The following is a 27,976-nucleotide window of genomic DNA, read 5'->3' as shown; positions in this document are numbered from 1 at the left end:
GTAGTGCAGTTAACTACTGGGGAACAACACCGGCAAGGCGTGCAAAAAAATAGGACGTCAGGCAGCGACGTAGCCGTGCAGCTCGCTGGTCATGGTGCGCGATTCTGGCTGTGCCGACAAGCAGTACATGGCCACGCCTGCGTCCTAGTGGTGCAGTCCGGTGTCCGCGGAACATGCAGCTCGCTACCTCATTGCACGCGGTTCCGGCGGCGTGGGAAAGCAGTACAAGGCCGCGCCCGTGTCTGAGTGGTGCAGCTCGGTGCTCTTGTCCGTGCAGTTTGCTGTTGTATTCGACAACAATGGCATCAAAAGCTTGGTCCCCGATGAGCTCCTTGGACATCTCCCTGTTTTGTTTCTTGCCTGAGTTATCATCTTCAGTTTTTTAGATTTGATGCTCACATACTCTATTGACGCCATCCATCATTTTTATGCCTATGTTTTCTGCAGCTAGACTAGGAACATATGGAACCGATTGCATCTTGTTGATAGAAAAGAGGTAATAATACAAGGAGTTCTTCAGACTTGGTAGTGTTGTCACCTGAGAAGGGGATGGGAGTTCAGACTAAACATGAACACGATAGGTAGTTGCTCAGTTTCGGAGATTGGATTCAGTTACAGCAACATCAACGATTCAAATAAATTCTCACAAAAGATGTGGAACCCAAGCCTGTATAAAGGTTACGTGCATGCATTGCTAAGCTGCTAGCCCCTTGGACTTGTGAAGCATGGGCCAACTTGTTCGTGGCTAAACTACACTCTTTTGTTTTGTTTAGACTAAGCACACTCTTCTTAGATAATCTGTATTATCAGCCCCACGTCAAGCGCACACACTCTTTTGTTTTCTTTTACTGTTATTCTGTTTGTGCAATTCATGGAAGGGAAGGCATCAAAAGGGGCGTTCGACGGCGAGCTGCTCCCGGCCGACTGCAAGGACAAAGGCCGTGTGCCCTCGCGGGTGCAGTTCGCTCCACTTCTCGATGGGGTTCGCTACCCCCGGTGCTGCAGTGCGCCTCGAGGTTTTCTTCTCCTTGGGTGCGTGAAGGTTTGGCCGTCGTGCGGGCGTGAACATGCAGTCACCGGGGACCTACAGAAGAAAGAAAATCATTTTATTTATTTTCACTTTTTTCTTGAATGTGCGAGAAAAAAATGTAAAGGTATGTAAAATAGATACAGTCTGTTGGTGCACCTTGCGGCTCACGTGGCTCGTGTTTGAAGTTATTTGTTGTATTTTATTTTTTGACCTGTTTTCTAAAAAGAGTTTGTTGAAAGCATGATGCGGTTTTCAGTGTTAAAAAACCTTGGTGGTTTTCTTTGTAAAAAATGGACCGTGTAGTCTAGATGACTTGAAAAAGTCAGAAAATGATGAAAAAATGCATGCAGATTGTTTTTTATTTGAGGCGTGGTTCACATCTTCGGATGCAAACTGCACTCATTCTTGTGCGGCGTCGTGTGTTCAAAAAATGTGAATTGCGTCGACACTTGCAGTACACTTCGTCCTCCGTGCGGTTCACTACATTCGGCCAAGCAGTTGAGAAGAAACTATAAAAGAAAATGTTAGCAAAATATGCATCGGCACTTGCCGTGCACTTCGTCCTCGCGTGCCGTTCACTACACTCGGCCTGGCAGCTGAGATAAAATATAAAAAGAAAAAAAATTAGCAAAAAGTAATAAGAATGCAGTTTCATCTACTCAAGTTGCAGTGTAGATTTCAGTCTGAAGCAGTGTGGTTTTCTGTCGGATGAAGTTCACTCATCGATTTGGATGTCGTGAAAAACAAAGTGTCTGCATTTTGGCAATTTTAAAACTACTCTTAAACCGTAAGGAATTAGAGAGAGTGTTCTACATGAAAAAGTTGTGCCTCATCGATATCTTTCCAACGGCATAACATTTGAATCATTTCGACAATCCGTTTGTAAAAATTTCGCAAAAAACGGCCGCTACCACTCGTCGTCAGCCGCACGATTTTCAAAAGTAACTTAAAACTGTAAGAAATCTCAAAACCATTTATACATATGAAAGTTGCGCCTTGTCCATAGCTTTCCAACGACATATTACACGCCTCGTTTCGACAAAAGGATAAAAAACTAGAGCAAAAACAGTACTGAAAATTACAAACATTTCAAAAAACAGAATTCCGTGATTTAGTAAATTTGAAACTGCTCTTGAACCGTAACGAGTTTGAGAAAATAATAGATATGAAAAAGATGCGCCTCGACGATATCTTTCAAACGGCATATCATTTGCCTTATTCCGATGAGCAGTTTAGAAAAAATCACGAAAATACGCTCGCTGCCACTCGTCATCCGCCGCACCATTTTTGAAACTGCTCTTAAACCGAGACGAATCTCGAAAAGTGTTCAATATGACTAAGTTGCGCCTAATCAATAACTTTTCATCGGTATATTATATGCCTCGTTCCGATAAACGATTCAAAAATTAGAGCGAAAACAGTACCAGAAAAACACTGCGTGCAGTTTTTTTCGACACGAAGTTCACTCGTGTGAGTACTGCAGCACACTTGATTCAAACAATGACGTACACTTGCATTGAGCGTGCAGTGCAGAAGTGTTATCAGAATAACTATTCTGATAATATTATCAGAATAGACCGGCTATATATATATGTGTGTGTGTGTGTGTGTGTAATTCCGATCACGATGAACTAGATGCATAGGATAATTTTTTTGGTGAAACTCCAATTTCAATCGATTCCAATTTTGTAACATCCACAATGTGGCTATATCTCCCACGTGTCGGGGCACGACTTAGAGGCATAGCCGCATGGTACTTTTGTCATAAGAGGGGTAATCTTCACACAATCCCATGTACTGAATAAGAAAAGGATAAAGAGTTGGCTTACAATCGCCACTTCACACAAATACATAAATAATTCATACATCATTCACATACACTCAAAGGTCCAACTACGGAACCAAAATAAAGAAAGACAACCCCAAATTCTAGATCCCCGATCGTCCCAACTGGGCTCCACTACTGTGTCAGGACCCCGATTCCAAGTCACATCGATCTAGCCGATAACACCTCATATCACTTTGCGGCCTCACGCATGGTATTCCCACGGGTGTCGCCTTACCATGGCCCGGGACTGTCGGGGATATACTCCGCGGTATGACCCAGCTGGAGTTGTAAACCGGCGGAGAGTTAAGACAGAGAGTCAAGACAGATGTCTAAGGCAGACAATGTTAAACCGGCAGACAATGTTAAACCGGCAGAACAATGTTAAACCGGCAGACGTTAAGAAGCCCAGGAAGGAAAGTCAAAATAGTTTAAGTTAAAGTCCGAGTTGGACTCCACATGTAATCCGCCCCTTCAACATATATAAGGAGGGGCAGGGCTCCTCAAAGGGGGGGAGGCAAGAAACAATCTCTAGGGCTAGACACAACTAGAGGGGAGCCGATTTACGACGACTCTCTCGTGATGATAATGAGATCTAGCCTCAAACAGCATGTAGGGTTGTTACCGGATGATATTTCCCGGGGCCCGAAGCTGTCTAAACCCTTGTCTTGTGTTGCGTCTCTCGATTCCGCTCAACCCCTCTCAAGCTACCACATAGATGCGTTGGCCTCGCGACTAAGTCGTCACACTAAGGACATCTGACGTGATAATTTCACGACAGTTGCCGCCCACCGTGGGGCCCGCGTACGGTGCTGTTGAGTTCTTAGAGGGATCACTTCAAAGGATCAAGAAGTTCGCGAATATCTGGATCAAGGAAAGTTCGCACGGAAAGATTCATATTAACTCTGAGTTTATCAAGTTGAAACTGCCAGGTCTCGAGGATAACCCGGTGAAAAGCTAGGGTTTTGTTGCCGCCTCACGCGTAGTTGACGATCAGTCAAACCAATGGATCGATGGCTGCTGCTGGCACTAGGTTGAGACTAATTGGAGTAGATCAACTACTATTTGTCCGGTTTAAAAAAAAAAGAGGCCACAATCCGGGGGTGAGTTGTCCTTGGACCCGGGCTCCCCCGTTCACCTGCCCGTGTCTTGCATCGAGCCGGTGGCTTGCCTCCGCCGCGACCGTCAGTTTGCGACCGCGAGTGCGGCCTCGGATCACTGGCTGCCTCGGCCCACCTCCGCCTCTGAGTCGCTAAATAGCCCCGGGTTAAACCGGGCTCACGCTACCGATCAAATCACCCGGCTAAAGGCATGAGGCCAAGTACTAATTGGGTTGTCCATTCAAAAATACAGACTAGAGCACTGTTTTATCACATCCAAAGATTACGGATACCAGTGCATCTCCGGCTACATCAGTTGAGGACAAATCGATCTTTATTCTTGTCAAAATTCTGATTGCTGCATGTGTACAAGGAAAAATACCAGAAGGAAAGATTGACGTGAGTTTTTCCGTGGTTATCAAAGAAAGGGGATCCATCAAGGGAGATTACAGCGGATAGGATTTGGCCTCGGTAGCCGCCCGTCGTCAAACCGCCACCAGTCTGCACTTTTGACCTGGAGAACAACTCAGGCCCTGCCTGACCGAGTCACCATCGCAGCTGCCTTTAACCCGACGTCTTGGAGTCCACCTACCGGTTTGCCTCGCTACTGCAGCACACCTCTGACGACTGCTCGAGTTTGATCCGGACCCGGGCTCGCTGGCCGCGCGCCCGTCTCTTGAATTGCCGGGTGGCTCCTCCTCGGATCGAATGGGGGTGCCCCTGCTGGGTCTCGCTGCTGCGGCCGGTTCAGCCGCACGCTGAGTTGCCGGACGCCGCCGACTATCCCCGTGCCGAGATGCCGCTTCGCCTCGAGTGGGTTGAACCGGCCTCCGCGCCGAGATATTGCATGTTTCTACCGCCGGCGTTGCTGATCTGCCACACGCCTGCGCCTCAAACCGCCCCCAAGTCAGCCGGTCTCTGTTTTTTGGCTCTAAATCGCCTGCCGTCGGCCAAGCCGTGGTGGTCTTCACCGTAACCAGCTACGACCTGCGTCCAAACCGCCTTTGGTCGTGCTCCGTCTTCTTCGTGGCCGAGTCGCCGCCCTGAAGCATGCGCTGCCGGTCTTTGCCTCGTCAGACTCCATCCTTGCTCGGCCTTTGTTTCCAGGTTGACTCTGCTTCCTGGCGTTTCTCCACGCGCATGCGCCGCCGAGGGTCGACAGCCAGCTGCGCTGCGTCGTCGTTTCGACCCCTGCTGCAAGCCGGCCCCGCAGTCAAAACCGCACTTCAAGCCGCTCGGCGCCGGCGGTCCTGACTGTTTCCCGCGCCGCCTGCACCGATCGCCGGCTCCGCCTCCCGTACATCGGTTGACCCGCCAAAGCGCCTCGAGACCACGCTTCTAGTCACCACTGCCTCGTCAACCTGCCAACGAGCCGCTGCGGAGAGCCGCTTCAACCTCTACCTTAAGTGGCCACGGCCTGGCCGGCAAATCAACATCGCTGGCCCTCCGCCACATCGACCCGCCGTGACCCCCAGCTGCCTCAAATCGCCACCGTTGATGTGCCGGGCAACCCGACATCTGTTGCAAAATACAAACCGCCCGGCGCCTCGCTCCTTTGCCGAGTCGCCGCCACCGATGGGGCTGCCCTGACCCGCCGTGATGAGCCGCTTCTCCTTCCTTCCAGACAGGTTCGTCCTGCGTCGAGCTCCGCATCCCTGAGCTGTGATAAACCGCCGGTGCCCCTTCTGCCGGGAATCGCGTGCTTCCGAGTGGCCTCTATCTCATCGACTGGCTTACCGCGCCACGCCGAGCCGTTTTCTCCAGGCCGCTACCTCCACTGGCCTTCGTAGCATGCCTTAGCCGCTGCGGTAAACCGCCGGTGCGCCTTGCCCCTAGACCACGGCCCCGACCAGTCATGGCTGCACCCCGAGTCACCACAGCCTTGAAGATGCACCCGCTGGCGTTCTGCTTTTACCAAGCCGAGGGTTGAGCCGGTTTAGTTGCCACCAAGCCGCAGTGCTTTTGATTCGCCGGCTTGGGACCTGCTGACGCCATTGCTCCATTCTTTGAACCGCCGCCGGGTCACCTTCTGATTCCGTTGGCCCCGCGCCAAGCGACCTGCTGCCGTCGACCCACCCGTGCCTACTTGCTGCTTCGCTCCGGTGCCGGCCTACTCCTGTGCCCTTGAGTCGCCGCCGCACTATATATTTCGAAGTCGGCCGCCGCGTTCATTTCAATCCGCCATGGCCTCCGCCGTGTCGGCCCGTACCTTGGTGTTACTCTACGACTGTGCTGCTACGCTGGGACACATACCGCATGGCAAACGACTGATTACGGCGCGGCCCCCGCTTGTTTCATGGCTGTGAGGCCAGACAAACAAAATCTAGTGCTACTTGCGCTAAGAACACAATGGCACAAGGATTGAGAAAGAAGGAATCTAGTATTGCATGGGAAGCTAGCAAGCCGGTCTAGTCAACGGGTGTGATTGACTGGCCGATGGTGTTCTGCGTTATAAAAAACAGAGCTACACTACATGCAATGCACCGCAAGAAGTACTCCTATGTGGTCCGGTTTTCTAAAAAACTGGAGTAGTACATACGGTGCGACAGAAGTTTTTGTCCATGATTTTGCATAAATCGTCCATGAATTACAGCGGTATGCCGTCATCTTCGGATCAATTGTCCAGCATCAGCATCCAAGTTCATCTGACTAAATGAATCAGGTGCTATTTACCCTTTTCCGTTTGATCCAGATATTAAATATTTCAAGAATTTTTTTTGCTGTGACTTGTATTATTTGTGCATGCAGATTTAACAGCTCATGGCATCCTGGAAAGTGTGATTTTCCGCTGCTAGGCTTCTATATATCCCAGTTAAAATCTGGGTGGAGCACACATCAACTCGCCGGGACAATGCTTGCGATTGACTCACCGTTTGCACGGCTTGCCACGTCGGCAATTGTTTTGTCCGACCACGCTGGCTTACAACGCTGCGGCTGACTCATCTGTCTACTCTCGTGGCCAACTCGGCCGTGGTTGATTTCAAGCTTCACCATGGTGATCATCAACACCGCGGTGGATATTAACTGGCCTGACATATCAGGTGAAATCCATTCAGTATATTTTTATATCATATATTGCTTTCTTTAAAAAAAGAGCAATTATTCTGGCTTGCAAAGATATCTAATGCAGGACCCTAAACCACCATATTGGTGGATATTTAAAGGCCGTCAGAAAAATTTCCGACTTAAAAAGAAGGATTCCGGTTTATAATCCGGCTCAAGGGAAAGCTATCTCCCGCAAAGCTTTGAAGCTCTCAATATCCGGTTCAAAATCCCGGTTCAAGAAGAATTTATCTCTTGCAAAAAATTAAAAGTTGCCGAAGAGGACCTGCTGTCATGATGCGCAGTTCAAACATGGGTATCATGCCTTATTGGCTTATCATATTATTGATCACTTGGGGGCTTGGTCGTATTCGAACTATAGCTACACCTCTTGATCGGCGCAAGGCCACCAGAAAAATCACTAGGGAGCTTGGTCATATCTGAACCATAGCTACACCTCTTGATCGGTTTGAAACCACAAAAGGGATATCACTAGGGGGCTTGGTCATATCTGAACCATAGCTACACCTCTTGATCGGCGTAAGGCCAACATGAATTCACTTCGGGGCCAAAGAGAGTGTTGCAAAAAGCACAAACTCAAACATGGGCACCCACTGAGCACAGCTCAAAAAGTTACTTGGGGGCTCTTTGTGCAAAGCAACAAAGAGTTTGAAAGGACCCTTGTAATTGGCTATCAAGCCACGGCTTGGAAGCCTGGTGTATTCACCTAAAACCCCGGGTTAACCTGCCTTCATCAAGTAAGCCACTCATGTCCAGGTAATCCTGGTATGACCCGCCGAACGTTTGACAAGTCAATCTTATACAGACCCTAAATTTGTGAAAGTTAAAACGACGATTGGTTAATTGGAGGCCCATCTTAAAAGGCTTTGTTAAATGGTTTAACTCAGCGACCTGGCAACCCATGAAAAGCCTCGATTTGGAGCCTGGCAGCTCGTAAAAAGCCTCGCATGTTCTTTTTGAGTTCTATTTGCCAAGTTTTTTCGCCTTTGTTGAGGTTAATTATGATCAATTATAATCCGACATTCATTAACCTGGTCTGGTTTTGACTAATAAGTCGCTAGTATTATAAGGAAAATCCGGTGTTTATTATATCCTGGTGCGGTTTATTATCATAATTCGGCAAATTAAGGAAGGAGTTCTCAATACTCAAGATTGGGGTTACCACCCTCACTACAAAAGTTGGTTAAACCAACGAGGTGATTCTATGTCACAGGTATCATCTATGTCATATTTGATTATCTTCAATTACAGCCTTGGTTATAAACCCTGGCTATATGTTTGGGCATTATGACCCGCCCGCCGGGTTATAAGAATTCCGTCTTACAATGAATGCGCATTAAGTTGCCATCGGCCAAGAGCCGCCGAGTATTTCAACTCTGGATTTATTTATCAACTCGTAAGGTATTCAAATCTTTAATAGCCAACATGGCTGGATTTTTATTATGGTTATCAATAACCACTATTATGATTAAGGTTTTCAAAGTCGCTTCAGCGCAATGGCTATTATTTTATCAATGGATATGATTTATTCTACAATTGAAGGAATAGTCCCGAGTCGCTGCAGGCTTACGACCCGGCACTTAGGGGCTACATTATTCAAGTTGGGATTACATCAAATACACAAGTCTCATGTCGCTGCAAGCATGCACCATGACACTTGGGGGCTAATGCAAAGTCATTGTTTGCTCACTTATTGAAGACCCGACTCATCATATCGTAATAAGCCGGCCCTTGGGGGCTACCAATTGCTCCTGTCAACAGTTCAAGGTACACAGATTTTCATCTATTATTGAAGGATCCACTACTCAGTTGGTAAAGCACAAGGCTCTTAACCTTGTGGACGTGGGTTCAAGCCCCATGATGGGGGTTACATCATATGATGTTATTTTCATTGAAGAATATATCAAGTCCCAGCTCAATATTATCTTATTGAGCCGGCCCTTGGGGGCTACATATTGCTGCTCAAGTTTACATGATCATATTTACAAAGTCTCTGCTCATTATTGCATAATAACCCGACCCTTGGAGGTTAGCAATTTCAAGTCCCAGGTTGCTGCAAGCATGAAAACCCGGCACTTGGGGGCTACATATGTGGAATACTCAGTTCTGACTGGTGATTGAAATGAACAACCTGGATTTCTTCAAGATTGTGACATTCATATTGAAGCAAGTCTTAAGCTGTTGCTATGTTACCTTCTTAAGACTTGGGGGCTACAAGTGATACACATATAAGAGGTATATTTTCAAGCTTGATGTTAACTACAATTATGACCCGGTGCCATCAATATTTATAAACCGGTAATGATAAACCGGCAAGTTCAAGTCTTAAACCGGCACAGTTTTACATTCTCAAACCGACAAGTTCTACATTCTTAAACCGGCTGCAGATAAGATGAGTATTTCAAAGGCCAATATTTTTGTTAAAGCATTGGGAACTGAAGTCAAAGGAGTTATTCTTCACAATATTTATCTATGAAAAACCAATATCAGCAAATTGATTATGAAGCTGGTCTATTGACTCGGATTTTCTAGAAGGAACTGACAAGGATTTAAAGATGCTCAGGATCAGTTTAACATGGATAAATCCAAATTAAACTGGGGGCTAATGTCGGGGATATACCCCGCGGTATGACCCGGCTGGAGTTGTAAACCGGCTGGGACTTGGTAAACCGGAGATGGTAAACCGGCGGAGAGTTAAGACAAAGAGTCAAGACAGATGGCTAAGGCAGACAATGTTAAACCGGCAGAACAATGTTAAACCGGCAGAACAATGTTAAACCGGCAGACGTTAAGAAGCCCAGGAAGGAAAGTCAAAATAGTTTAAGTTAAAGTCCGAGTTGGACTCCACATGTAACCCGCCCCTTCAACATATATAAGGAGGGGCAGGGCTCCTCAAAGGGGGGAGGCAAGAAACAATCTCTAGGGCTAGACACAACTAGAGGAGAGCCGGTTTACGGCGACTCCCTTGTGATGATAATGAGATCTAGCCTCAACCAGCATGTAGGGTTGTTACCGGATGATGTTTCCCGGGGCCCGAAGCTGTCTAAACCCTTGTCTTGTGTTGCGTCTCTCGATTCCGCTCAACCCCTGTCAAGCTACCACATAGATGCGTTGGCCTCGCGACTAAGTCCTCACACTAAGGACATCTGACGTGACAATTCCACGACAGGGACCGTTTGCGCCTTTCGGCTCACGTATATGATAGTGTCGCTAGCATCCATATGACAGAGAACCCGGGCCAACATGACTAGTCGTGAACCCAAAGTGGCACTAACTTACGGGGACATGCATACATGAATCAACATCGAGCATGTCGGTCAGCAGCGCGCGAATCCGGGCTGTAGCACTGGGCTAATAGGACTCCGGTGAACCGGGGTGTAGCAGGCTAGGCAGGATTCCGGATGTCACTGCGTGACATTTCCCTAAAGGGATAGACACAGGAACGAAGTGAATCACATGCCGGCCAGTCAAGTGTTCCAGAGCAGCAGTGCTGGGCTAGCAGGACGCCGGTGAACCGGGCTGTAGCGGACTACTATGGATCATGGAAGCACAAGACTACATTTCCCCATAAGAGAGGCTACCCAGGATAAACAACTAGGTTGTCGGATCCCACACATACCAAGCATTTCAATCATACACACAATATGCTCGATATGTATAAATACAACATGGCATCACAACATAACTCTACGACTCAAGTATTTATTTATTAGGCTCCGAAGAGCCAGATATTACAAACATGGGTCTGATGACCCAACATACAGAGCATACAAGCAACAAGCACAAGCAAAAGCTTAACTTGTCTGAGTACAGACAACTACAAATGAAGAAGGCTGAGGAGCCTGACTATCTACAAGACCCTCCCAAGGGTACAAGATCGTAGCTGAGGTAACGAGCTAAACGTCGAAGTCCACACGGAACTACTAGCGAGACTGAAGTCTCTCTGCAAAACATAAAATAAGCAAACATGAGTACAAATGTACCCAGCAAGACTTACATCAGAACTAACTACATATGCATCGGTATCAACAAAGGGGTGGTGGAGTTTGACTACAGCAAGCCAGCTTTAACTCGGTGGTTATCCTGAACTACGACCGCAAGTAACTCTTTGAGGTGGCGCACACGAGTCCACATATTCACCGTATCAATACTCCACTATGGATCCGCTCCCGTCTCCATACGAGAACTCCATCCATAGCACTCACGCTTATCTTGCGCATTTTAGAGTATCCACTTTCACTTGTCTATGAACTATGCAAGGGGTCCAAGTTTCCATATCCGAGGAATCCGGCTATTCGAATAGATAATGATAACCCTGCAGGGGTGTACTTCTTCACACACGCTCTCGCCACTTATCACCATGTACACATCGTGTATCTCGGCAACCTTCAAGCGGAAGTCTGGCGAGGGAGTCGGCAACAACCTAACTAACCAACAAGTCTCTAGTCCAGGTTTATCGCCTATTCAGGTTCCATCCGCAAGGAGATCCGGCCGAGGTGTCGCTCACGGCCCCAAACGATGTGTGTAGGGTTCCCAAGCCCACCATCCGGGTGCCACTTGGTACACCGTGCCACTGTGCCTAGTCTGTCCCAAGCCCGCCTATACCGGGTGCCACTTAGTAGACTACTAACACTACCTACAAACACTACCTACAAACACCAGAAACTAGTTGCAACTCCTGGACAGAGATCATGTTGATTAATAAGTTGAGAGAGCTTGGAGCGCCCGGAGCCCAATGTGTGGTAGTAACTGTTCATGGATCACAAATACAGAACTCAGTTCCTGAGGACTGCTGCAATGAGACAACCCACCATGTACTCCTACATGGCCTCTCACCGCTACCTTTACCAAATCGTGTTCACACACTTAGCTCACACACAGTAGGACATGTTCATCACATTCCAATTCACCCCCGATGAATCGGACCTGACTCAACTCTAAGCAGTAGCAGGCATGACAAACAAGCATGAATGAGTAGGCACATCAGGGCTCAAACAACTCCTACTCATGCTAGTGGGTTTCATCTATTTACTGTGGCAATGACAGGTCATGCAGAGGAAAGGCGTTCAGCTATCGCAGCATGTAACAGTTGAAACGTTGTTGTCCTAGTGCAATAAAAGAGAGCAGGAGCGAGAGAGTGGGATTGTATCGGAATGAACAAGGGGGTTTTGCTTGCCTGACACTTCTGAAGATAGTATAGCTCTTCATCGGTGTCATCGATCACATCACCGGAACATACGTCTACCGAAGGGGAACAACCACCGGCAAACACAAAAGAAACAACATTCACTGCAATGCACAATCAAATGAATGACATGTCATTTTAAGGAACTGAATTCACGTAATGCAATATCTAGCCAAGTTAATTGAAGTGGAACTCAAACAAGACCGAATTCCAACTCCAAATGTGATTTCATAAATTGCCCTAATCATCATTTGTCCTATTCAGTGAGGGTAACTTGTTCAAACATGCATGATCATGGCATAAACAGATTCTTCATATGTTTCTGATCATTTTTCATATATAAATTATTTCATTTGGAGTTACGGTTGAATCTCTATGATTTTTAGAAGTTTATAACATTTTCTAAAATAAATAAACCATTTAAGATTTATTTAAATTCTAGAAATGAATTACTGTGTCAGCATGACGTCACTGTGATGTCAGCGGTCAACAGGGCATCCAGAGTCAAATCTGACATGTGGGCTCCACACGTTAGTGACACAGGGGTTAAACTGGTTTAACTAATCTAAACGGAAACTTAACTAGAGTTAGTTAGGGCGTGGGGCCCATATGTCAGTGACCCAGGGTTCATTAGCTTAGTGCTAATTAGTGGTTAGGCCGGCGAGGTTCTGAGACGGCGACCATGCGCGGATTCGCATCACAGGCCACGGTTCATTGCACCGGTGGCACCTTTGGAACGCTGGGCCTCGTCTGCGTCGATTGGCGGCGGAACGAGACCAAATGGTCGCCGGAGACGACGATGGCAACCAAATCAGCGGTGGCCGGAGCTCGGGCAGGACTGGGTACTCTCTATCCTACATGGGAAGGTGAGCTAGCAGGTGCGTTCATCTCCTGGGAGCAGCACGAGCACGATGACGTGCTCAGGGGCAAGCTACGGCTTCTGAAGCCATGACGGCGACATGGCCGTCGGCGGCGAGCTTCGGGCACTTGTGGAACGACGGCTAGAGGACGGGAACGGAGGGGGCGAGCAAAGAGGACAGATGAGGAGCTCACAGGGAGGCGGCGCAGAAGGTCAGTGGGCTCGAGGAAGCGCTGGAGGTGAGGAACGGGCGCCGGTGATCTTGGCCGTCAGAGGTTGAAGAAGAGGTCGGGGTCGAGGCTGCAGTGCGTCCTGGGTCGCCTGGTTCGGCCGTGAGGAAGAGCAGTTCGCGGTGAATCCCTGGAACATGCCGGGGAGGGAAGGAGACAACGGTGGCTACGCATGCGGGCTGCGGCGGCCGGCGGTTGCTCTCGGATGGAGCTCAGGGAGGAGCTAGGGGGTGAGGGAGAGACCAGAGAGATGGGGGAGTGAGGGAGGAGATCTGCGGGGCTTCTCCAGGCACGTCGGATGGGCTCGGGGGCGCCTCCGTGGCAAGCAGGAGGTGGAGCTCCTGTGTGCGCTGCTGCTGGCACGCAGCTGCTTCGGGGCGAGGGAAGGAAGACGACGGCAGGGTGCTGGTGGGCTGGGCCGCCTACTTGGGCTGCCAGGTAAGTGGCCAGGTAGGTTAGGTAAGTTTCTGTCTCTGTTTTATTTTCTTCTGCTTTGTTTTTTCTTTTACTTTACCACTGTTTTCAAGTTTAAACAAATTAAAAACAGTGACAAATATCCTCTGAATAATTTATGTTGCTAGATGGACTTTTCCAACAGCACATAAAACATTTCAAAGTTATTTGAAAATATATCCCATATAATATGAATATAATTCCAAATTCAAATACAATAATGATTTAAATCCAGTGCCAAAATAATACCTTAAAAATGTTCACTATTTTTGGTTTGGATCCAAACCCTTGCCAAAATTATCAAACATTAATGAAGGCCATTTTGGTTTTACTGAATGCAAGTTTAAGGGTTCTTGCCCCTTTTTTAACAGAATTTTTCTGAGGCTTGAGAATTCCCTCAATTCAAATTTCACTGGAATTTAGACATGATGCATGATGCACTCTGATGCAACTAATTGCAGGCAGTAATCTAGGGCTGTGACAACTCACCCCCACTAAACAAGAATCTTGTCCCGAGATTCAAGATGTGAGGTAAGAAGACAGAGGGGACACAAAGCTAACATGATCTTCATGATCCATCTATCCCTCTCGAATATGTTGATTCATTTCTTCAAATTGATCTTGACGTCTTTGCTTTCGAGATCTCCATCCAACATGATGACGACAGAGGGAAACTCTATAGAAAATGATCTTCTCAAAAATCAAGCGATACACGATCAACTCATGGAATGAGACGTTGAATCATCTCTTGATCTAAGAGACAAACACACATCAAGAGGGATGGAGAGAACAAATGATGGAAGTTCAATTTTGTGGGAAACACTCCCATGCTTAAGTAGGATGGTGCATAGGTGTCAAGGTAGCCAGGAGTTGATTGCCATGATTCCATAACGGGGCACCTCAGGGAGGGCGAATCATATAATTATTCCCTCAAGTGGCAAAAAGAATTACTTTTGATACCTAGATCATTGAAACTCTTTATGCCAGCCTAAGACAATCACACACGACCATTCAAGGAGGTTCGAAAGAATGGCATATATCGACTAGAATGGATGATGTGGACTACCTTGTTGAAGACAACGCAATGGATGATTTTTGCTTATCACCGGAAATGGAAGGGACCCATGGCAGGACCACTTTTGAAGATGATCCGGAACAACAATTACCGAGAAGGATAGCCCATGGGAATTGGGCACAATGGGGTGCAAGCTGGGAACAAAATGCAAATGTCGGGAATGATCCAACCATCATATCTGCCTGAGACTCAGATCTGGATGGTAACGGAATATTTCAGACAGCGTGTCTGGAAAAAGAAAGGTAGCAACACAAATCGACGAGATGACGTTGCAAGATTCTCAGGAGATGAACTACGATAGCAAGCTCCAAAACATGAGCTGGTTATGCTACATACATGTGAACATGATGTCCCAGACAAGCATGACCACATAGTAGTCTTACAACGAAACACTACCGAGTTCAGGTGGGAACCATCAATGAGGATACCGAAGTCCTTTCATAAGTCCGGATTAGCTCTTATGAAGGAACTCTTTCTCCTTGAACAAACCAGTCAATGGCTTGGTGTACTAGGAGATGCACATGGAATGGAGGTAGCGAGCCTGTCAAACCATAGCATACTTCGCACGTGTATGACTGACTTGGGATGATTCCAGAGGAAGCAACATTGACTTTCTCGAATTCACGGCGGCAACTTGCATCAAATGCACATGTATTCAAGGAAGTCACTTCTTTCATCCGAACATATGCTTCATGAACGGGACATGAAGATAATGCTTATAAAAGTTTCCAACACTATTTAGATGTTCGACATGAATCATGGACAAGATAAGGATGTTGTCGATGGGCTCAACAACAATTCATCCAGGTTCCATGAAGATGGAATTCCACGACTATGTGAACAAGGTGATAGCATTGGTTAGACCAAAGGATGTAATGGTGTATGCCCGAGGAATCAACCTCGAGTAACACAACATTACAAACATCGTTGGTTCTGATTTGATTTGAGGATAGCCCACACTCAAATCAAAGTTTGGATAAGACAATAGATCCAACAACTGATCACGAGGACCAATCGATGAAGATGTCATCTTTATTCAACACACACACACACACAAAAGATATCCCTTAACACGAACTAAGTCAAACAAGCTTTTATCTTCCAACTCTCCATGTTGTTGTTTAGCTTAACCAACTAGCTCATGGGTATCCAACACAGTTTCTTGGAGAAAAGGCGTGGCTACAAGAAACCAACTTTATCACGAACTCAACATAGCGGTCAGGTGACAACCTGGTAACACTTTCGAGAAGATATTCGGAACATCACGAACCACTGATATGTTACTAAGATCGAGAACAATATTGCTTTTCAAAGCAAGACGATATGGTAAAATAAGCAAGGGATTGAATAACCCTAACTCATTGATCGAAGAGTGCACCAGAAATAAGGACTAGTGAAAGTGCAGCTATCCCTAGGTGGTTTTGGTAATTCATAACAACATATAGCTCATTGAGCTAATACTATTCCAAGATAATTATTTCAGGAAAGCTCAATGATTGGCATGGCATGGATGTGAAAGTGGAACCCTCAAAATGCTAAGGACAATGGATTGGCTCAAGCTCAAAAGCTCAAGACTCTTCATTTTATATTTTAGTGATCTAAGATCACATTGAGTCCATAGGAAAAGCCAATACTATTAAGGAGGGATGAGGTGTTGCTTAATGAGCCTCTTGCTTCATGTGCTTAGTGATATGCTTCAAAACCCTCAACTACTTTCCCATATCCACATATGACTTAAACTCTAAGCCAAACTCGGTCCTACCGATTCTTCCTATCCGGCGCCACCGAGTTTCATTTGTCATAAGCCACTGCCAAAACCCTAGCAATTCGGTTCTACCAATAAGGATCTCGGTCTCACCGAGATGGGGGTGCAAACTCTCTGTTTCCCCTTCGTAACTTTTCGGTCCCACCGAAAGAGCGAATCGGTCCCACGGAGATTGCAATGTAAACTCAGTGTTTCCCCTTTGTAACTTTTCGGTCTCACCGAGTTCCACTCGGTCTCACCGAAAGAGCAAATCGGTCCCACCGAGTTTGCCTGACCAACTCTCTGGTTAGCTAATTACCAAATTCGGTCTCACCGAGTTTGTGTAATCGGTCTGACCGAGATTACGTTATGCCCAAACCCTAACCGAATCGGTCCTACCGAGTTGCATGTCAGTCCCACCGAAATTCCTAACAGTCACTAGGTTTACTATTTCGGTCAGACCGAGTTTTCTGATTCGGTCCCACCGAGATTGGTAAATTGTGTGTAACGGTTGGATTTTGTGTGGAGGCTATATATACCCCTCCACCTCTTTCTCATTCCAAGAGAGAGCCATCAGAACACACACATCATTCCAATTCATTTGTTCTAAGAGAGAACCACCTACTCATGTGTTGAGACCAAGACATTCCATTCCTACCATATGAATCTTGATCTCTAGCCTTCCCAAGTTGCTTTCCACTCAAATCTTCCTTCCACCAAATCCAAATCCTATGAGAGAGAGTTGAGTGTTGGGGAGACTATCATTTGAAGCACAAGAGCAAGGAGTTCATTACCTACACACCATTTGTTACTTCTTGGAGAGTGGTGTCTCCTAGATTGGCTAGGTGTCACTTGGGAGCCTCCGACAAGATTGTGGAGTTGAACCAAGGAGTTTGTAAGGGCAAGGAGATCGCCTACTTCGTGATGATCTACCGCTAGTGAGGCAAGTCCTTCGTGGGCGATGGCCATGGTGGGATAGACAAGGTTGCTTCTTCGTGGACCCTTTGTGGGTGGTTGCTTCTTTATGGACCCTTCGTGGGTGGAGCCCTGTGTGGACTCGCGCAACCATTGCCCTTGGGTGGAGCCCTGTGTGAACTCGCGCAACCGTTACCCTTCGTGGGTTGAAGTCTCCATCAACGTGGATGTAGGATAGCACCAGCTATCCGAACCACGGGAAAAACATCCGTGTCTCCAATAGCGTTTGAATTCTCCAAACCCTTCCCTTTACATTCTTGCAAGTTGCATGCTTTACTTTCCGCTGCCAATATACTCTTTGCATGCTTGCTTGAATTGTGTGATGATTGCTTGACTTGTCCTAAAATAGCTAAAATCTGCCAAGAACTAAAATTGGGAAAAGGTTAGGTTTTTATTTGGTCAAGTAGTCTAATCACCCCCCTCTAGACATACTTTCAATCCTACAACTAGGTAGCACAATCTATCTTAGAATGATGATTGAATAACCAACACGCTAAGAATGAGAATATTGTCCATTTACTACCAAGCAACTAGTTGCTAGGAATATTGATTTCACACATCACAGTTCACTTGTCGGTATTCCGGTTGCATCAACACGGAACCAAGGAATGAAAAATGATGGAAGGAAGTATCACTGCATCAAGAATTCATGAGAGATGGTGCAATTCTCATGACAATCCTGACATAAAGGGGGTAATACTTTGAGGTAGAACAGAGCAAAAGCTAGATTGGCATTTTGATTTGTGAAATACAACTACTTTGAACAGTCCAAGAAATGGATGAGGTTCTGGAGTTTGTTTCTCCTAGTCATTCTGGAATAGGATGGCTTGACGGACCAAAAGAATAATAAGCTTCGATAACACGGATGCACAATTAGTCCTGACTATCAATTGATAGACAGAGGGCCAGAAAATAACTAAAGGGTGACAACTCAAAGGAATATATAATTTTCTGATTTGTGGACGCATGGATTAGTATGTCGGGCAAAGCTCAAGATTTCTTCTGGATGACCCATGCAGAAAGGTAGAACTGGTAGATTCACAATGTAGAACGAAGAACTCATCAAGAGCACTCTTATTGTGATCTTTTGGTTCAAAAGAACTCCTGCCATAAGCAGTACATGGTACTTGGAAGAAGGAAATACCACAGACCTCGAGGACTATTGCAAAGGTTACTAATATCCTAAAGGAACTAGCAAACACTATCAACATGAGATAAGTAGAGTGAATCTCGGGTTCAAAAACCCAGAAATAGAATACCTACATACTAAATAACATCACGGGATGCTTTCAAGAAAGGTGGCCAGATTTTCACACTAGGGATATAAAGCATTGCTAGATTAGTGGGTGGTTCTCTAGAATGCCTAGGGTCATAATACTAGCTCCAACATATATGTCAAGGCAATGGAGTACCTCAACAGACCGATTAGTGTGCTTAATCTGGCCCAAAAGGACACCGGAAACGAGATGAAGAGATTTGCAAATGCATCAGACTGTTTAGAAACCTGGGATGACTCGGACAGCATAACGGCTGTAAATGCTCAAAATGATTTGAGACATCCTGCAAAAATGGTGGCATAACCACTCAACATCACAATATCAAGGTTCTGAGGCCAGCTATGAACATCTGGAAGTAGTAGGAACTGAACTGAGGCTTAAATCCAACAATCCTAGGCAACTACGGTTTAGTAACACGTCATCCTGAGAGATAGAAGAGAAGCCTAGTTCTTAACCCCATAGAAAGAGAAGAGGATGACTCAGATTAGAAAGCCATAGGGTAAGGGAGTAAAAAGAGCCTTACATTCCCTTCCACAATCAATTCCCTTATATAACTAAAGCATTTCTAGACACGACTTCGACCAGTTGGCTTGGTAATCCTACAGGCAGTCAGGCTCTGATACCAAAGCTGTTAGGACCCCGATTCCAAGTCACATCGATCTAGCCGGTAACACCTCATATCACTTTGCGGCCTCATGCATGGTATTCCCACGGGTGTCGCCTTACCATGGCCCGGGACCGTTTGCGCCTTTCGGCTCACGAATATGATTGTGTCGCTAGCATCCATATGACAGAGAACCCGGGCTGACATGACTAGTCGTGAACCCAAAGGTGCACTAACTTACGGGGACATGCATACATGAATCAACATTGAGCATGTCGGTCAGCAGCGCGCAAATCCGGGCTTTAGCACTGGGCTAACAGGACTCCGGTGAACCGGGTTGTAGCAGGCTAGGCAGGACTCCGGATGTCACTGCGTGACATTTCCCCGAAGGGACAGACACAGGAACGAAGTGAATCACATGCCGGCCAGTCAAGTGTTCCGGAGCAGTAGTGCTGGGCTAGCAGGACTCCGGTGAACCGGGCTGTAGTGGACTACTATGGCTCATGGAAGCACAAGACTACATTTCCCCATAAGAGAGGCTACCCAGGATAAACAACTAGGTTGTCGGATCCCACACATACCAAGCATTTCAATCATACACACAATATGCTCGATATGTGTAAATACAACATCGCATCACAACATAACTCTACGACTCAAGTATTTATTCATTAGTCTCCGAAGAGCCAGATATTACAAACATGGGTCTGATGACCCAACATACAGAGCATACAAGCAACAAGCACAAGCGGAAGCTTAACTTGTTTGAGTACAGACAACTACAAATGAAGAAGGCTGAGGAGCCTGACTATCTACAAGACCCTCCCAAGGGTACAAGATCGTAGCTGAGGTAACGAGCTAAACGTCGAAGTCCACACGGAACTACTAGCGAGACTGAAGTCTCTCTGCAAAACATAAAATAAGCAAACGTGAGTACAAATGTACCCAACAAGACTTACATCAGAACTAACTACATATGCATCGGTATCAACAAAGGGGTGGTGGAGTTTGACTGCAGCAAGTCAGCTTTGACTCGGTGGCTATCCTGAACTACGACTGCAAGTAACTCTTTGAGGTGGCGCACACGAGTCCACATATTCACCATATCAATACTCCACTATGGATCCGCTCCCGTCTCCATACGAGAACGCCATCCATAGCACTCACGCTTATCTTGCGCATTTTAGAGTATCCACTTTCACTTGTCTATGAACTATGCAAGGGGTCCAAGTTTCCATATCCGAGGAATCCGGCTATTCGAATAGATAATGATAACCCTGCAGGGGTGTACTTCTTCACACACGCTCTCGCCACTTATCACCATGTACACATCGTGTATCTCGGCAACCTTCAAGCAGATGTCTGGCGAGGGAGTCGGCCACGACCTGACTAACCAACAAGTCTCTAGTCCAGGTTTATCGCCTATTCGGGTTCCATCCGCAAGGAGATCCGGTCGGGGTGTCGCTCACGGCCCCAAACGATGTGTGCAGGGTTCCCAAGCCCATGATACGGGTGCCACTTGGTACACCGTGCCACTGTGCCTAGTCTGTCCCAAGCCCACCTGTACCGGGTGCCACTTGGTAGACTACTAACACTACCTACAAACACCAGAAACTAGTTGCAACTCCTGGACAAAGATCAGGTTGATTAATAAGTTGAGAGAGCTTGGAGCGCCCGGAGCCCAATGTCTGGTAGTAACTGTTCATGGATCACAAACACAGAACTCAGTTCCTGAGGACGGCTGCAATGAGACAACCCACCATGTACTCCTACATGGCCTCTCACCGCTACCTTTACCAAATCGTGTTCACACACTTAGCTCACACAAAGTAGGACAAGTTCACCACATTCCAATTCATCCCCGATGAATCGGACCTGACTCAACTCTAAGCAGTAGCAGGCATGACAAACAAGCATGGATGAGTAGGCACATCAGGGCTCAAACAACTCCTACTCATGCTAGTGGGTTTCATCTATTTACTGTGGCAATGACAGGTCATGCAGAGGAAAGGGGTTCAACTACCGCAGCATGTAACAGTTGAAACGTTGTTGTCCTAATGCAGTAAAAGAGAGCAGGAGCGAGAGAGTGGGATTGTATCAGAATGAACAAGGGGGTTTTTCTTGCCTGACACTTCTGAAGATAGTATAGCTCTTCATCGGTGTCATCGATCACATCACCGGAACATACGTCTACCGATGGGGAACAACCACCGGCAAACACAAAAGAAACAACATTCACTACAATGCACAATCAAATGAATGACATGTCATTTTAAGGAACTGAATTCACGTAATGCAATATCTAGCCAAGTTAATTGAAGTGGAACTCAAACAAGATCGAATTCCAACTCCAAATGTGATTTCATAAATTGCCCTAATCATCATCTGTCCTATTTAGTGAGGGTAACTTGTTCAAACATGCATGATCATGGCATAAAAAGATTCTTCATATTTTTTTGATCATTTTTCGTATATAAATTATTTCATTTGGAGTTACGGTTGAATTTCTATGATTTTTAGAAGTTTATAACATTTTCTGAAATAAATAAACCATTTAAGATTTATTTAAATTCCAGAAATGAATTACTGCATAAGAATGACATCACTGTGATGTCAGCGGTCAACATGGCGTCCAGAGTCAAATCTGACATGTGGGCTCCACATGTCAGTGACACAGGGGTTAAACTGGTTTAACTAATCTAAACTGAAACTTAACTAGAGTTAGTTAGGGCATGGGGCCCATATGTCAGTGACCCAGGGTTCATTAGCTTAGTGCTAATTAGTGGTTAGGCCGGCGTTTAGCCGCCGGCGAGGTGCCGAGACGGCGACCAAGCGCGGATTCACATCACAGGCCACGATTCATTGCACCGGTGGCACCTTTGGAACGCTGGGTCTCGTCCGCGTCGATTGGCGGTGGAACGAGACCAAATGGTCGCTGGAGACGACGACGACCAAATCAGCGGCGGACGGAGCTCGGGCAGGACTGGCTACTCGCTATGGTGCATGGGAAGGTGAGCTAGCAGGTGCGTTCGTCTCCCGGGAGCAGCACAAGCACGATGACGTGCTCAGGGGCAAGCTACGCCGTCTGAAGCCACGACGGCGACATGGCCGTCGGCGGCGAGCTTCGGGCACTTGTGGAACGACGGCTAGAGGACAGGAATGGAGGGGGCGAGCAAAGAGGACAGATGAGGAGCTCACAGGGAGGCGGCGCAGAAGGTCAGTGGGCTCGGGGAAGCGCTGGAGGTGAGGAACGGGCGTCGGTGATCTCGGCCGTCAGAGGTTGAAGAAGAGGTCGGGGTCGAGGCTGCAGTGCGTCCTGGGTCGCCTGGTTCGGCCGTGAGGAAGAGCAGTTCACGGCGAACCCCTGGAACATGCTGGGGAGGGAAGGAGACGACGGTGGCTATGCGTGCGGGCTGCGGTGGCCGACGGTTGCTCTCGGATGGAGCTAGGGGGTGAGGGAGAGACCAGAGAGATGGGGGAGTGAGGGAGGAGATCCGCGGGGCTTCTCCAGGCGCGTCGGATGGGCTCGGGGGCGCCTCCGGGGCAAGCAGGAGGTGGAGCTCCTGTGTGCGCTGCTGCTGGCACGCAGCTGCTTCGGGGCGAGGGGAGGGAGACGACGGGAGGGTGCTGGTGGGCTGGGCCGCCTACTTGGGCTGCCAGGTAAGTGGCCAGGTAGGTTAGGTAAGTTTCTGTCTCTGTTTTATTTTCTTCTGTTTTGTTTTTTTCTTTTACTTTGCCACTGTTTTCAAGTTGAAATTTTTTGAAAACAGTGACAAATATCCTCTAAATAATTTATGTTGCTACATGGACTTTTCCAACAGCACATAAAACATTTCAAAGTTATTTGAAAATATATCCCATATAATATGAATATAATTCCAAATTCAAATACAATAATCATTTAAATTCAGTGCCAAAATAATACCTTAAAAATGTTCACTATTTTTGGTTTGGATCCAAACCCTTGCCAAAATTATCAAACATTAATGAAGGCCATTTTGGTTTTACTGAATGCAAGTTTAAGGGTTCTTGCCCCTTTTTTTAACAGAATATTTCTGAGGCTTGAGAATTCCCTCGATTCAAATTTCACTGGAATTTAGACATGATGCATGATGCACTCTGATGCAACTAATTGCAGGCAGTAATCTAGGGCTGTGATATACTGATCATCCAGAAAAGACATGAAACAAATCCCACTTGAGCTCGGTTGCGTCACCTGCACTGGTATCATCGATACCTGCAACTGTTTGGAAGTATCTGTGAGTCACGAGGACTCAGCAATCTCACACCCGCGAGATCAAGACTATTTAAGCTTATGGGTAGGATAGGGTAATGAGGTGGAGCTCCAGCAAGCACTAAGCAAATATGGTGGCTACCCAATGCAAATAAGAGCGAGAAGAGAAGCAACGTAATGGTCGTGGAGCTAGAATTGATCAAGAAGTGATCCTGAAACTACTTACGCACAACCATAACACAAGAACCGTGTTCACTTCCCGGACTCCGCCGAAAAGAGACCATCACGGTTACACATGCGGTTGATGTATTTTAATTAAGTCAAGTGTCAAGTTCTCTACAACCGGATATTAACAAATTCCCATCTGCCACATAACCGCGGGCACAGCTCTCGAAAGTTTATACCCTGCAGGGGTGTCCCAACTTAGCCCATCACAAGCTCTTACGTTCAACGAAGGATATACCTTCTCCCGGAAAGACCCGATCAGCCTCGGAATCCCGGTTACAAGACATTTAGACAATGGTAAAACAAGACCAGCAAGACAGCCCGAATCTGCCGACAAATCCCGATAGGAGCTGCACATATCTCGTTCTCAGGGCACACTGGATGAACACTACGTACAGCTAAAACTAACCCTCAAGTTTCCTCGAGGTGACGCTGCAAGTGGCTCTAGGTTGGACCAACACTCAGAGGAGCACTGACCCAGGGGGGTTAAAATAAAGATGACCCTCAGGCTCGCGAAAACCCAAGGGAAAGTTATAGGTTGTTAGGCAAATGTAAAACCAAGGTTGGTCTTTGCTGGAGGAGTTTTATTCAAAGCAAACTGTCAAGGGGTTCACATAACACCCAACCGCGTAAGGAACACAAAATCAAGGAACATAACACTGGTATGACGGAAACTAGGGCGGCAAGAGTGGAACAAAACACCAGGCATAAGGTCGAGCCTTCCACCCTTTACCAAGTATATAGATGCATTAAATAAAATAAGAGATATTGTGATATCCCAACATATCCATGTTCCAACGTGGAACAAACTTCAGCTTCACCTGCAACTAACAATGCTATAAGAGGGCCTGAGCAAAAGAGGTAACTTAGTCAAATAACGGTTTGCTAGGAAAGGTGGGTTAGAGGCTTGACATGGCAATATGGGAGGCATGATATAACAAGTGGTAGGTAGCGTGACATAGCGATAGAACGAACAACTAGCAAGCAAAGATAGAAGTGATTTCGAGGGTATGGTCATCTTGGCTGAGATCCTGCAAGGAAGAAGAACGAGTCCAAGAAGTAGCCAACCCAGCGTAGTCGAACGAATCCTCACAACTCCCGGAACGAAACCGAAGCAAACGAGACAAGCAACCCGGAAAAAAGCAAGCAACATAGTAAACAACCATCACATAAACATGGCATGATGCGCAACCAAGTATGATGCATGTCTGGTTTAATGAGGCATGGCATGGCAATATGCACAAACAATACTACAAATTAAGTGGAGCTCCATATGAAACGAGTTGCATATTGACGAAACACCACATTCAAACATTTAGTTCACTCTCGTTTATGTACCCAACAATACTAAATGTTATTAAACATGGTAAGGGGTGAAGCATATGAAAACTACCTATCTAGGCAAGTTTAAATGAGGCCAGAAATAACAAACAACAATTCCAGAAAATCCTCATATGCAATTTATGGATTTGGTACTGTTCTTCCCTAACCCATATTTAAGATTTGTTAAACATGCAAAGTAAGTACATCATGTTAAGCAATGCATTTTTCTACCCAATTTACAAATAAAGTTTATTAAATTCGGAGCTACGGTTAATTAGTTATGAAATAAAGCATTTTAACATGGAATTTAAGCAAAAAATATGCAAACATCATTTTAAACATTTTTAACATGGATGAAAGTTGGATATTATTAAACTAGATGAAATTCTAAGCATTTTTCATATATAAGTTATTTACATATGATGCACAGTTGGTGAGTTAGGATATGCATGAAGCTTCGGGGGTTTTCTGCAAAACAGGTAAAAAACTGGATAATGTCTAAAACGCAGACACGTAAAAAACACTATATGGGCCGAATCTAAGCAGAGGTCCAACAGAACAGAAAAAAGGGGGGCGCTGGGGCTGCTCACCCATGGGCCTTGGCCCGGTGGTGTTGCTGGGCTGGACGTGGAGTGGAGGGAGGATGGCGCTGGGCCTTGGCGCGGGTTGGCTGGCGGGCCACGCGGTCGACCGCACCGGTCAACGCATGCGGGATCGAGTAGAGGCGCGGTGGCGCCATGCACGTCACCGGCGAGCGGCGGAGACTCGGATCCAGGGCGAGTTGGTGGGAGTGGATGGATCCGATGCAGAGGGGTCCAGATCCAGCTGGAGGAGGGGCGGCGGCGACTTGGGGTGGCAGCGGCGAACTCCGGCGGTCCCGTGACGAACTATAGAACAGGAGGCAGAGAGAGATGAGCTCGGGAGAGTGAGAGGAATGAAAAAGGAGAGGAGAAGGAGACGGCGACGGGGCACTGGCCTGATGGGACGTAGGTCCGGCGACGAGGTCGCCGGCGCGGCTACCGGAGGTCGGGTGGCGCTGGGGTAGAGGAGCGCAGCTCCTCCCGAACCAGATCGGGAGCAAGGGAGCGGGAGGCGACGTGGTCGGGCCCCGATGGGCTCGCTCGGGCCGCGCGCTGGCTCGGGCGGGCCGCGGCTTGCTGAGACGCTGGTGCGCGAGGTGGCACGGCGGGATAGGCCGGGGCGCGGCGGCGGTGGCGCGAAGTGACAGCGCAGGAGTGCACCGGTGCTGAAAGCGAGGAGGGAGCGGCGGCAGGCTGCGGAAATTGAGGAGGGGTAGGTAGGAGGCCAAAAATGGAGAGAGGGGGTGTATAAATAGGGAAGGTTAGGGTTAGAGGGGGTTAGGAGGGGTTTCTGGAGCGTTTTGGAGCCTCCGATCATGATCGTGACTAGGTGGGGTTTGTGGGCTGTGTAGGAGAGGTCTCAGGTCGAAAAGAGAGAGACAGAAATGCAGCCCGGCAAGGTTTCCGGAGACTGAAAACGTCCGACGTTAGACCGGCAACTATGCCGCTATAGTTATCCGTTGGGTCGTCAAACAAACTCCGAATGCGATGAAACTTGGCAGGCGACCTACTAACAACATAACAACACCACATGCCAACTTTCACCCCATTTCGAGAACATTTCCTGGCCACTTATAAAATACTATTTCAGATGTGTCGCGGGCGCGTGCGAGTTTGTCTGGGCTCAGAATGGACAACGGAGAGAACTGGGGGAAACTGGACGGATGCAAGTTTTGAAAACATGGTGATGCAATGCACATGATGACATGGCAAGATGCAACATGCAAGCGAATGACAAGGCAACAACCGCGAATAACTGTAAGACACCTGGCGCAACGGTCTCGGGGCGTTATAACACTCCACCACTACAAGAGGATCTCGTCCCGAGATCTAGGATGGCACTGGAGGGAAACGGAAGAGGAAAAGAAGAGGTAAAACTAAGTTGCTTCTTGGACAAACAAATGAAACCAAAGAACCTTGTGAGGTTGAACAAATTGACAGAAAGAATACAACGAAGACGAACAAAGTTGAAAACACTCCGTTAGAAAAGAGGAACAAGGAACATTACTATAGAACCTTATAGGTTGAAAGGCATAAGAAAAAGGGTTGCAATGGCCAAGAAGTAAATACGAGCACTCCGGTTGAAATGAGATGGAGAAGGAATAAGAATGATATAATTTGGGCAGCACTCTGACTGAAAAGAGATGCAAGACTTGATAAGATGAAAAGAACTCAAGCAGAGATGATACAACACTCTGGTTAAATGGCTAAGCACGAAAAGAACACGATCCTCATAATTTGAGATGATGAGCGAAGTGTAACACCCCGGATGTAACTTTCCCAATTTGTACTCCAACTCTTGCCGTTTCCAGCGTTAAGTTATATTTATTTCCTCGGGTTCGGGTCTTTGTCTCTGTGTGTTGTTATCGTTGGCATGCATCTCATATCATGTCATCATGTGCATTGCATTTGCATACGTGTTCGTCTCTTGCATTCGAGCATTTTCCCCGTTGTCCGTTTTGCATTCCGGCGCTTCGTTCTCCTCCGATGGTCATTTCTAGCTTTCTTTCGTGTGTGGGGATTAAACATTTCCGGATTGGACCGAGACTTGCCAAGCGGCCTTGGTTTACTACCGATAGACCGCTTGTCAACGTATCATTTGGACTTCGTTTGATACTCCAACGGTTAACCGAGGGACCGAAAAGGCCTCGTGTGTGTTGCAGCCCAACACCCCTCCAATTTGGTCCAAAACCC

At 47.0% G+C, this 27,976-nt stretch overlaps 1 protein-coding gene across 1 annotated transcript in view; it reads right to left on the bottom strand.

Annotated features, from left to right (window-relative positions):
- Positions 1-27,976, bottom strand: part of LOC125532886 — a 111,406-nt gene that overhangs the window by 83,056 nt on the left and 374 nt on the right. The window lies entirely within an intron of this gene.

This window comes from Triticum urartu, chromosome 1 (assembly GCF_003073215.2).
Source record: "Triticum urartu cultivar G1812 chromosome 1, Tu2.1, whole genome shotgun sequence".
Taxonomy (NCBI): domain Eukaryota; kingdom Viridiplantae; phylum Streptophyta; class Magnoliopsida; order Poales; family Poaceae; genus Triticum; species Triticum urartu.
Note: the sequence above shows the minus strand (reverse complement) of the source record. Positions and strands in the feature narration are given on the sequence as shown.